A 13,598-nucleotide genomic window follows, 5' to 3' on the forward strand; every position below is an offset into this window, starting at 1 on the left:
GTATTTCTGAAGACACGCTACAGTCCTTGTCACTGTAACTTCAGTTGAAAGCCCTATTCTTTCTACCATTCTTTGTGGTTCTGGCTTCAGAATTTTAAGTGGGTTTGTTGTCAACTTTAATGTACCTTTTGATAAATAAATTAAGTTTCAGATTTCTTGCATGTATGAGTGCCCCTAGAGCTGGAATGCTTTTCTTTGGCCAATTGAAAGTAGAGCCTGGTCGTTCTCATCTCACTTATTAAAATCTGTTTTCACTAGTTTTACACTCAGTTGGTTCTTGACCAAAAGAAGAGAAGTGCCCTCATTTTTCTTTTTAGTTCTAAACAATCACAATCTATAGCTTGCTGTATATAGTCTTCGGGAACATGAGATATATACCTATTTCTGACTTTGTGTGTGGCTAATTTTTTCTTTTTTTTGAATCTGGTAGTCACCAGGCACTCCTTGAAAACCCTATCAGGCAGTTCTACTCTGTCCTTTAGGGTCGATATGAGTCGAAATCAACTGGATGGCAATATTTTTTTTAATCTGATAGTCGACATTCTTTTGGCATTTAATTTGTGATTATACCTGATTGTGGTCTATAGGGTTACACATACAAAAAAATGCATCATTTCATTTTATATTATTTTACTTTATTGGTAGGAGTATAGTTCTCCCAGATGCTTTCCTCTAGCAAACAGAAGGCATAGCAGTTGTAGTTGTTTTATTGAGTTTGCCTCATTTCCCATTCCCACCCCTGCCCTCATTTCTACCTCCACTTACCCATAAGTCAATACTTCTCGGTAAGAACCTTCATATTTCGACTAGCACAAAAACCTGGTTACATGGTTGGGTAGTATCATGCTTGGTAGGGCCCTTGGGACAAATAAACTTATCTGGATTTATCTTATTATTGTATTTTTACTTTTCTTGACTTTTTTGAATTCTTACTATGTGCCAGGTTTTATGCCAAGTACTTTATGTATATTATTTGGTTTCATTCCCGCAATATCAAGCCTGGCATATAATCATATTGTTCTCATTTTGCAAATGAGGAACGTGAGGCTCAAAAAGGCTGAAGTAGAAGACCATCTCCCTACTAAGTGGCAGAGCTGGGATTTGAACCCAGGTTATCTAATTTTAATATCTTAAAAAAAAAAAAACCTTTTTTTTTTTAAACTTTTATTTTGGAATAATTGTAGATTCACAGGAAGTTACAAACATAATACAGAGAGGGCCCATGTGCTCTTTTTCCAGGCATGCTGGTGTACCTTCCACCCATGTAACCCCAATGGTTGCGTCTTATGTAAGTGTAGCACAATAGCAAAGCCAGGAAATTGACACTGATATAAAGCCTATGTATAGTTTAAAAAAAAAAAAATTTTTTTTATAGTTCTGTGCCATTTCATCACCTGTAGATTAATGTGACCACTAGCGTAATGAACATGTAGAATGATTGTCTCACCACGGAGATCTCCCCCTTGCTGCTACTTTATAGTCCCACCTTCCTCCCAGCCCTGACCCCCGACCACCACTAATTTGTTCTCCATCTATAATTTTGTCATTTCAAATCTTTCTCTTAAAAAAAAAATTAGCTTTTATTATGAAATATTTCAACTAGAAAAGTACAGATAGTACTATGACAATACTTACGTAACCACCGCCCAGATTTAACAAATAACCAAATTTAACGAATGCTATTGTATTCCTCTCACAAGTTAAAAAAAAAAAAAAAAAATCATAGACTAAGTTTAAGGCCTTTTTGTTCTACTCTCTGATCCCATCGATCTCCTACTCTCCCCAGAGATAAACTCTACCCCAAAGTTACTGTGTAGCCTTCCTGCCCACCTGTTGATCTTTTACTGCATAAGTGTTGTTGTTGTTAACTACTGTCCAGTGGATTTCACCTCTTAGTCACCCGATGCGACAGAGTAGAACTGCCCCATAGGGTTTTCTAGACAGTAAATTTTATGGGAGCAGATTGCCAGGTCATTCTCTTGCAGAATTACTGGGTGGGTTCAAACTGCCAACCTTTCTGTTAGCTGTCCAGTGCTTATCCATTGTGCCACGAGGTAGGTGCCATTAAACACTACATAGTCTAGATTCGTATATTTTAAAAATTTACAGAAATTGGTCAACAAATATTTATTGAATGCCTAATATATTCTAGACCTTGGGAATATGGTGGTGAATAAGGTAAAACCTTTACCCTAAATATAGAAGTGTATGAATAAATGAGATAATTGTAGGTATCTGCAACTGCTGTGAAGATGATAAAATTGAGGAATGTGTTTTCCATCGACAGTGGAGTATTGGGGAGGGAGGGATGAGGGCTTCATAGGGTGCTGCGAAGAGGCCTTGCCAAGAATACTGTGTTTAAAATTGAAACCTAAATGATAAGAAGAAACCAGACAAACAAAAGGAACAGCAAGTTCTGATGCCCTAAGACAAGAATGAGTTTGGTATGTTCGAGGAAAAGCAAAAAGGGCACTGTGGCTGGAGCAGTGTAAACTCTGGGGAGGGTGGAGGGAGGTGAGGTCAGAGCTGTGGGAGTGAAGGGGCATATTAGGAAGGGCCTAGACCTTGATAGGAGTCCCTGGGTAGTGCAGATGCTTAATGTGTGTGGCTGCTAAACAGAAGGTTGGAGGTTCAAGTCCGTCGAGAGGTGCCTTGGAAGAAAGACTTGGCAATCTTATACACAATTGTGCAAAAAGCATTCTTATATATAGATCCTCAGGGATAGGAACAAGAGATTCTCTGGGACCTACGTCTAACAATAGAATTGCTGGACTCTGTTGGTTATGTTCATTGCCAACTCATCAGATGGTTAAAAATTGCCCTCCTGATAGGTCATACCAACTTACAGTCATTTGCTGTGTGTAAGAAGTTCTGTTTCCCTAAATCTTCAACACTTGGTATTGTATTTTTAATCATTGCTAATGATGTGTCATTGTGGTTATAATTTGCATTTCCTGATTTCTCCTTACTATGTTGCAAACCCTGGTGGTGTAGTGCTTAAGTGCTACAGCTGCTAACCAAAAAGTCAGCAGTTTGAATCCATCAGGTGCTCCTTGGAAACTATATGGGGCAGTTCTACTCAGTCCTACAGGGTCGCTATGAGTCGGAATCGACCCGACAGCAATGGGGAGTTACTGGGTTTATTGGCCCTTGAGGCTTCTTTTCTGAGAATTACTTAGTCCATTTATCCAATACCCACTTTCCTGCTGGGTTACTTGTTTTTTTTAATTGATTTGTAGAATTTCTTTATATATTCTGAATAATAACCTTGTTGGGTTTTATGCATTGAAATATTATATCCCAATATTAACTTGTCTTTTCACTTTTTAAAATGATGATTTACATCTAGAATTTTAACGTAGTCAGATTTGCCAATCTTATTCTTTATGTTTTGTGTTTTCCTACCCTGAGGTCATAAAAATATTAAAGTGTTGCTTTTCACATTTACTTATTGAGTTGATCTGGAAATTAACTTTGTGATTGAGGTGAAGTATGTATCTTTTTTTTTTTTTTATAATTTTTCCTGATGGAAAACTAGCCGACCCAGCACTGTTTATTGAATAATATTATCCTTTCCTTACTGATTTGTAATATTATCTCTGTCGTATATCAAGTTATACCCATTAGTACAATTTTGTTTATGGGATCTTTATTCTGTTTTTTTTGATTTGTCTCCATTCCAATTCATTTTTTTCATTTTTTTTGGTAATTACTATAATTTCATAAGCCTTGCTATCTGGTGTGGTGAAATATTTTTGTTCTTCTAAGTTATCTTGGGAAACCCTGGTGGCATAGTGGTTAAGTGCTACGGCTGCTAACCAAAGGGTCGGCAGTTTGAATCTGCCAGGCACTTCTTGGAAACTCTATGGGGCAGTTCTACTCTGTCCTATAGGGTCGCTATGAGTTGGAATCGACTTGACGACACTGGGTTTGGTTTTTTTGGTTTAAGTTACCTTGACCATTTTTTGATCCTTTATTCTTTGATACTAATTTAAGAATCAACTTGCCAAATGCCATTAAAAAAAAAGCTATGGATTTTAATTGTAATAGTATTAAATTTATAGATTAATTTGGAGAGAATGTACAAGGAAATTTGAAGAAAAATTTGGTGACAAAATAAAAATAAAAATCTTTAGGAGATTAAACATCATTTATCAGCTTGCTACCACTGTAGCCTCACACGCATGTTGCACATACTACAGATTGCAAGGTGTAAGTCAAGAAGAAAAGAGAAGAGAATTATGCCAATTCTCAGTATTTGTGTGTGCATGTATCTTTCTATTGCTTTATCTATCTCTGTCTATATACTCTGAGAAAAGTCACGTGAACTGGACCGCATATTGGCGTGAGAACATGTTTCTCACATGAGTCGGTTGAGGTGGGAATGTTAATTAGGTGGTTTTGTATTAAATTTGCTCTGGGAGAAAATCAAATCCAGGCAAGGGAACTGGTTTCCAATTAAGATACTTTGGTGTTTGACAGGTGTTGAAGAGGCTTTGAGAGGTGTTATTTCTGGGGATGAGTTTCTACTCTCTGATGGGTCTTCTAGACCAGGAGTGGTTCAAGTTTACATGGTACCCACCTCTGAAGGTTATGGTCGGGCCAGTCCACAGGGGGGTTTGTAGCAACACTGCTGAGCTCCTATGAAAGAAACGGCCTTTTTCTGCCTCAGAACTCTGCATTGTGTAGTTCATTAAGATACGTTTCCTGACACGTGCATGGGAGGGAGAGGGAAGCGGCACAGGAAGTCAGTGAACTCATATGTCTGACAACTAGTTTATCCCCTGGGTCTTCTTCCTATTAAATATACTGAAAGGCAGCGGGCCTGCTTCTCTTGCAAAGCCTTCCGAAGGGCGTAGCTTATGGGAGTTTGCTCAGCCTGCTTTTCTGGGGTTGTCCAAACTTCGCTGGAGGAAGGTCCAGGCAGGATGTGGTCTAAACTGAGAGACAGTTACCAGGACGCTACTCCACCTCCAAATCTACTTGGTTAGAGACCAAGTCATAGCTGTTCCCCGAAGCGATGGGAGTAAACACTGCGTCCTATTTTTAGTAGCTCATTGCTTGCAAAAAATAGCTCGAAATCCAGACCTTCGAGTCTCACCAGTCTCAGCTTAACAGACCATCCCATAGTCACAACCAGCTCGGTAACAGTCACCACTAACATACCCCGGGTTACTGTGTGCAAGTGCTGTGTGTGCATTATCTTGTCTATCCCTCACACGGGGTGGGCATTGTTATTATCCTTGTTTTTTAGGGGGAAAACCAGCACTCAGAAAGGTTAACTCACCTGCCCCAGGTCACACAGCCCTTCAGAGGCTGAGCCTAGGCCTGAACCTGAGTCAGTCTTGCCTGACTCTGCAGTCCATATTTTGACCGCTTCTGTTTCCTGCTTCTCCGTAGTCCGTAATGGCACTGGTGGGGGATGTTTATTACATGTGACCCATTCCAGGTTCCTCCAAGAACTTTACTTGATAAATTGGATTCAAGATAAATAATCAACAGATTATGTTTATCTATGTGGCAGATATTAAATATAATTTTTCTTATTGTTTTATTTTTTAAAAAGCTGCTAGATTTACAAGTTACCTTGTTCTCATCATGTTCCCTTTTTACGGAGAAACCCAAGGTAGTTTTCCAACATAGTGTTATCTGGAGTAATTACTTGACAATTTAAAGGGTGCCCAGCAGTTGTATGGAACAGAGCCTTAAAATGGCCAATAAAACCGTCAGGGTATGAGCAAGCTCCGGGGTGGAACCAGAAATGTGGCTGCCTGTTCCTTGCTGATTGCTTTAGCAGAAAAATCAAGTTCAGGATCCTGTGTTTATGGAGATGATTGGCATGTGTTATCAGAGTAGCTGCACCTGGAAAATTTCTGACTTACATCTATTGATTTAGACTTAAATGGCATATGGAAAACAATAAGTGATGGTTTGGTTGCCAAATAGAAGCACAGGGAACACCCACATGGAGACAATATACTTCTTTCTAATTTGACAGCTCTCAGAGGGAAAACATTGTGGTGCTGGCCCGTGTCTGGTGCGTCCTCATTAGGTATGGGAGTATATGAAAGCTCCAGTAATTATGCGGGGAGGTGGCAGACTCACAGAATTCCTGCACTGGAAATTTTAAGAGCCAAAACTCTTTTTTTTTTAATTGTACTTTAAGCGAAAGTCTACAAATCAAGTCAGTCTCTCATACAAAAATTTATATACACCCTCCTATATTTTTTATACTCCTAGTTGCTCTCCTGCTAATGAGACAGCACACTCCTTTCTTCCGCTCTCTCTTTTCATGTTGATTCGGCCAGCTTCTGACCCCTTCTGCCCTCTCATCTCTCCTCCAGACCAGAAGAACTAGATGGTGCCTGGCTACAACCGATGACTTCCTTGACAGGGAACCAAGAGAGAACCCCCGAGGGGAACAGGAGAGCAGTGGGATGCAGACCTCAAATTCTCATAAAAAGACCAGTTTTAATGGTCTGAGGTCAGAGGGACCCTGGAGGTCATGGTCCCCTAGTTGATCCAAGAAGCTCACTCTTTACCAGTATCATTTTCTATCCCATAGTCCAGTTCAATCCCTGTCTGAACAGTTGGCTTTGGGAATGTTTCCTATCTTGAGCTAACAGAAGTCTGGGGACCATGACCTTCAGGGTCCCTCTGGTCTCAGACCATTAAAACTGGTCTTTTTATGAGAATTTGAGGTCTGCATCCCACTGCTCTCCTGTTCCCCTCGGGGGTTCTCTCTTGGTTCCCTGTCAAGGAAGTCATCGGTTGTAGCCAGGCACCATCTAGTTCTTCTGGTCTCAGGCTGATGTAGTCTCTGGTTTATGTGGCCCTTTCTGTCTCTTGGGCTCAGAATTATCTTGTGTCTTTGGTGTTCTTCATTCCTCTTTGCTCCAGGTGGGTTGAGACCATTTGATGCATCTTAGATGGCTGCTTGCTAGTGTTTAAGACCCCAGATGGCACTCTCCAAAGTGGGATGCAGAATATTTTCTTAATAGATTTTATTATGCCAGTTGATTTGATGTCCCCTGAAACCCCTGCCTCTGCTACGCTGGCCTTCAAAGCGTTCAGTTTATTCAGGAAACTTCTTTACTTTTGATTTTGTCCAGTTGTGCTGACCTCTCCTGTATTGTGTGTTATCTTGCCCTTCACCTCAAATAGTTCTTATCTACTATCTAATTTTTTTTTTTTTACTATCTAATTAGTGAAAATCCCTTTCCCTCACTCCCTACCCACTCTCATAACCATCAAAAAATATTTTCTTCTCTGTTTAAACTATTTTTCAAGTTCTTATAATAGTGGTCTCATACAATTTTTGTCCTTTTGCAAATGACTAATTTCACTCAGCATGATGCCTTCCAGATTCCTCCACGTTATGAAATGATTAACAGATTCATCATTGTTCTTTATTGATATGTAGTATTCCATTGTATGAATACACCATAATTTATTTATCAGTTCGTTATTGATGGGCACCTTGGTTGCTTCCATTTTTTGCTTTTGTAAACAGTGCTGCAGTGAACATGGATGTGCATGTATCTGTTCGTGTAAAGGCTCTTATTTCTCTAGGATATATTCCGAGGAGTAGGATTGCTGGATCATATGATAGTTCTATTTCCAAAGTGGTTGTACCATTTTACATTCCCACCAGCAATGTTCTAGTGTTCTAGTCTCTCCACAACTTCTCCAGCATTTATTGTTTTGTGTTTTTTGGATTAATGCCAGCCTTGTTGAGTGAGATGGAACCTCATTGTAGTTTTGATGTGCGTTTCCCCAATACCTTAATGATCATGAGCATTTCCTCATGTATCTGTTAGCTACCTGAATGTCTTCTTCAGTGAAGTGCCTGTTCATATCCTTTGCTCATTTTTTTATTGGGCTATTTGTCTTTTTGTAGTTGAGTTTTTGCAGTTTATCATGTAGATTTTAGAGATCAGACACTGATCTGAAATGTCATAGCTAAAAACTTTTTCCCAATCTGTAGGTAATCTTTTTACTCTTTTGGTGAAATCTTTGGATGAGTGTAGATGTTTGATTTTTAGGAGCTCCCAGTTGTGTAGCTTCTCTTCTGCATTGTTAGTAATGTTTTGTATACTGTTTATGTCATATATTAAGGCTCCTAACATTCCTATTTTTTCTTCCATGGTCTTTATTGTTTTAGATTTTATATTTAGGTCTTTGATCCATTTTGAGTTCATTTCTGTGCATGGTGTGAGGTATGAGTCTTGTTTCATTTTTTTGCAGATGGGTATCCAGTTATGCCAGCACCATTTGTTAAAGAGACTATCTTTTCCCTGTTTAACTGACTTTGGGCCTTTGTCAAATATCAGCTGCGCATATATGAATGGATTTATGTCTGTATTCTCAATTCTGTTTGTTGGTCTATGTATCTGTTGTTGTACCAGTAACAGGCTATTTTGACTACTGTGGCGGTATAATAGGTTCTAAAATCAGGTAGAGTGAGACTTCCTAATTGGTTCTTCTTTTTCAGTAATGTGTTACTTATCTGGGGCCTCTTTCCCTTCTGTATGAAGCTGGTGATTTGTTCTCCGTGTCATTAAAAAATGTCGTTGGAATTTGGATCGGAACTGCATTGTATCTATAGATCGCTTTTGGTAGAAAAGACATTTTTACAATGTTAAGTGTTCCTATCCATGAGCAAGGTATGTTTTTCCACTTATGTAGGTCTCTTTTGGTTTCTTGCAGTAGGGTCTTGTAGTTTTCTGTGTATAGGTCTTTTACATCTCTGGTAAGATTTATTCCTAAGTATTTTATCTTCTTGGGGGCTACTGTAAATGGTATTGATTTGGTGATTTCCTCTTCGATGTTCTTTTTGTTGGTGTGGAGGAATCCAACTGATTTTTGTATATTTATCCTGTATCCTGACACTCTGCTGAACTATTAGTTTCAGTAGCTTTCTTGAGGATTCTTTAGGGTTTTCTGTGTATAAGATTATGTTATCTGCACGTAAAGATACTTTTACTTCTTCCTTACCAGTCTACCCAGTGCTGTCGAGTCAATTCTGACTCATAGCGACCCTATAGGACAAAGTAGAACTGCCCCATAGAGTTTCCAAGGAGCACGTGGCGGATTTGAGTTGCTGACCCTTTGGTTAGCAGCTGTAGCACTTAACCACTACGCCACCAGGGTTTCCTCCTTACCAGTCTGGATGCCCTTTTTTTCTTTATATAGCCTAATTGCTCTGGTTAGGACTTCCAGCACAATGTTGAATAAGAGTGGTGATAAAGGGCATCCTTGTCTGGTTCTCGATGTCAGGGGGAATGCTTTCAGACTCTCTCCATTTAGGATGATGTTGGCTGTTGCCTTTGTATAAATGCCCTTAATTATGTTGAGGAATTTCCCTTCTATTCCTATTTTGCTGAGAGTTTTTATCATGAGTGGGTGTTGAACTTTGTTAAATGCCTTTTCTGCATCCATTGATAAAATCCTGTGGTTCTTGTCTTTTGTTTTATTTATATGATGGATTACATTGTTTTTCTAATGTTGAACCGTCCCTGTATACCTGGTATGAATCCCACTTGGTCATGGTGAGTTAGTTTTTTGATACGTTGTTGAATTCTATTGGCTAGAATTTTGTAGTGGGTTTTTGCATCTACGTTCCTGAGGGATATAGGTCTGTAATTTTCTTTTTTTTGTGGTGTCTTTACCTGGTTTTGTTATCAGGGATATGCTGGCTTCATAGAATGATTTTGGGAGTATTCCATCCTTTTCTATGCTCTGAAATACCTTTAGTAGTAATGGTGTTAACTCTTCTCTGAAAGTTTGGTAGAACTCTGCTGTGAAGCTATCCAGGCCAGGGCTTTTTTTGGTTGGGAGTTTTTTCATTCCCTTTTCAATCTCTTCTTTTGTTATAGATTTATTTAGTTGTTCTACTTCTGTGTTAGTTTAGGTAGGTAGTGTGTGTCTAGGAATTCATCCATTTTTTCTAGGTTTTCATATTAGAGTACAGTTTTTCAAAGTAATCTGATATGATTCTTAATTTCAGTTGGGTCTATTGTAATATCACCCATCTCGTTTCTTATTTGGGTTATTTGCTTCCTTTCCTGTTTTTCTTTTGTCAGTTTGGCCAGTGGTTTATCAATTTTGTTAATTTTTTCAGAGAACCAGCTTTTGGTCTTGTTAACTCTTTCAGTTGTTTTTCTGGTTTCTATTCATTTATTTCTGCTCTAATTTTTATTATTTGCTTTTTTTTGGTGTCTGAGAGTTTCTATTGTTGCTCTCTTTCTATTTGTTCAAGTTGTAGGGATAATTCTTTGATTTTGGCCCCTTCTTCTTTTTGTATGTGTGCATTTATTGGTATAAATTGACCTCTGAGCTGCTTTAGCTGTGTCCCAAAGGTTCTGATAGGAAGTGTTTTCATTCTCATTGGAGTCTATCAATTTCTTAGGGTATTGTTCAGTTTCCAAGTGTTTGATTCTTTTCCCTGCTTTTTCTGTTATTGATTCCTACTTTTATGGCCTTATGGTCAGAGAAGATGCTTTGTAATATTTTGATGTTTTGGATTCTGCTAAGGCTTGCTTTATGACCTAATATGTGGTCTATCCTAGAGGATGTTCCATGTGCATTGGAAAAAAAAGTATGCTTGGCTGCTGTTGGGTAGAGCATTCTATGTATGTCTTTGAGGTCAGGTTGGTTGATTGTGGCATTTAGATCTTCCGTGTCTTTATTGAGCTTCTTTCTCAATGTCTGGTCCTTCAGCGAAAGTGGCTTGTTGAAGTCTCTTACTACAGTTGTGGAGCTGTGTATCTCACTTTTCGATGTTGTTAGAGTTTGTTTTACGTATCATGCAGCCCTGTCATTGGGTGCTTAAGTATTTAGTAAGGTGATATCCTCCTGGTGAATTGTCCCGTTAATCATTATATAGTGTCCTTTCTTATCCTTTGTGGTGGATTTAACTTTAACGTCTGTTTTGTCAGAAATTAATATGCCACCCCTGCTCTTTTTTGATTGTTGTTTGCTTGATATATGTTTTTTCATCCTTTGAGTTTTAGTTTGTTTGTGTCTCTAAGCCTAAGGTGTGTCTCTTTTAGGCAGCATATAGATGGATCGTGTTTTTTTTATCCATTCTGCCACTCTCTGTCTCTTTATTGGTGCATTTAGTCCACTAACATTCAGCATAATTATGGGTAGGTATGAATTTAGTGCTGTCATTTTGATGTCTTTTTTTGTGTATTGTTGACAGTTTCTTTTTCCCACTGAAATTTTTGTGCTGAGTAGTTTATATATTGTCTTTTCCTGTTACTCATTGTTGTTGATGTTTCTGCTGAGTCTCTGTTTTTTTCTTGTATTTTATTTTGATGAGCAGAATTGTTAATATCCTTTGTGGTCACCTAAATATTTACCCCTGTTTTTCTAAGTTTAAACCTAACTTTTATTCCTTTATATCGCCTTGTCTTCCTGTCCATATGAAAGATCTAGAACTACATTTCTTAGTCCCTGTTTATTGTTTTAATGTTGTCTTTTTTTTTTTTTTTACATAATGACATCGCCGTTTCCCTGTTTTGGGTGTTTTTTTTAAATCTTGATTTATTATTTTATTTCCCTATCTGGGTTGATATCTGATTACACTGTCCAGTGTTCTGATCTTCAGTTGATATTTGATATTATTGATCTTCTAACCACAGCACTCCCTTTAGTATTTCTTCTAGTTTTGATTTGGTGTTTATGAATCCCCTAAACTTCTGTTTATCTGGAAATGTCCTAATTTCACCTACGTATTGAGAGAGACAGGTTTGCTGGATATATCATTCTTGGCTGGCAGTTTTTTTCCTTCAATGCTTTATATAAGTCATCCCATTGCCTTTTTGCCTGCATGGTTTCTGCTGAGTAGTCTGTGCTTATTCTTACTGACTGTGCTTTGTAGGTGAGTTTTCGTTTATCCCTAGCTGCTCTTAAAATTCTCTCTTTATCTTTGGTTTTGGCAAGTTTGATTACAATATGTCTTGGTGACTTTCTTTTAAGATCTACCTTATGTGGAGTTCGATGAGCATCTTGGATAGATATCTTCTCCTCTGTCATGATATCAGGGAAGTTTTCTGCCAACAAATCTTCAACAATTCTCTCTGTGTTTTCTGTTATGCCTCCCAGTTCTGGTACTCCAATCACTCGCAGGTTATTTCTCTTGATAGAGTCCCACATGATTCTTAAGGTTTCTTCATTTTTTAAAATTCTTTTATCTGATTTTTCTTCAAATATATTGGTACCAAGTGCTTTATCTTCAAGGTCACCAATTCTGCATTCTGCTTGCTCAGTTCTGCTCCTCTGACTTTCTACTGAGCTAATTCTGTAAACTTATTGTTAATCTTCTGAATTTCTGATTGCTGTTTCCCTATGGATTCTTGCACCTTATTAAATTTTTGATTATATTCTTGAATAACCTTTTTAATTTCTTCAGCTGCTTTATTTGTGTGTTCCTTGGCTTGTTCTTCGTGTTGCCTGATTTCTGATCTCATTCCTGATGTCTTAAAGAGTTCCGTATAATAATCTTTTGTACTCTGCATCCAGCAGTTCCAGGAAGGCACCTTCATCCAGAAGATCCCCTGATTTTTGTTTTGAGAGCTTGTTGAAGTGATCAAGGTCTGTTTCTTTATGTAATTTGACATTGACTGTTGTCTCTGAGCCATCTATAAGTTATTGTATGAATTTATTTTATGTTTGCTTACTGTATCCTAGCTTCTTGCCTTGTTTTGTTTTGATTTGCCCAGATAGGTTGCTTGAGTGAGCTAGCTTGATTATTTTTGCCCTTGAAGCTCTAATGCCCTGTCACTAGGTGGCTAGAGCTGTTATCAGGTTTATGAGCCTAGGAGTCCATTCAGTTTTCTTGCATGGATTCAGCTCAGGTGTCCAGGTAATTGGTCATCAAGTGTGTGGTACAGGCTGTGTCCAGCAGTCTTAGATGGGCAGGGGTGATTGGTGTAGGTACCGATATCTGGTTGCAGCAGGGCATCACACTCTGAGCAAGGCAGGGGGCTGCCCGCCATCCCCCGAGTGTCTGTGAGGAAAGTGCATCCCCGTTCTCTAGAGCACACAGGTGGGTGGGTTCTGCAGATGGACCATGGACACACAATACTTTTGGTTATAAGGACTGGGAGGTACCAGGTATCCTTGGACCCCTGTTGTGGGTGGCGTGAGTGGCGCCACCAGTCCTTAGGTCCCTGATGTGGGTAGGTGAGGACCCTGTTTAATAGGCAGAGGTGTGTCAAATGTCAAACACCCACCTCTCCACTGCACAGCTGAAACAGTTGCAGTCTGCCAACAAGGTATTCAAATCCACGGACTGTTTATGCCTGTACAGGAGCCGCTTCTATCCTGAGCTCCTGAGGTTAGTGGAGTTGGCAAGTTATCTTTTCCCCCAGTTGTGAATTTATTCCTTCTCCAAGGCCGAGAGAATGGCTCAGGTGCTCAGCAGAGCCTATCTCAGGCCCAGGGAAATCGACAGCCACTGATACTGGCTTGGGGGTAGGGGGAGGGGTGCAGTACAATATATGCAATTACTTAGCTTTTGCTGAGAGCGCCATTCTTCTCTTGTTCGGTAGGTGTCAGTAGGCTGTGTGGCTGGCTGTTTCTTCCTGAGG

The sequence above is a fragment of the Elephas maximus genome, chromosome 4, assembly GCF_024166365.1.
Source record: "Elephas maximus indicus isolate mEleMax1 chromosome 4, mEleMax1 primary haplotype, whole genome shotgun sequence".
Lineage (NCBI taxonomy): Eukaryota > Metazoa > Chordata > Mammalia > Proboscidea > Elephantidae > Elephas > Elephas maximus.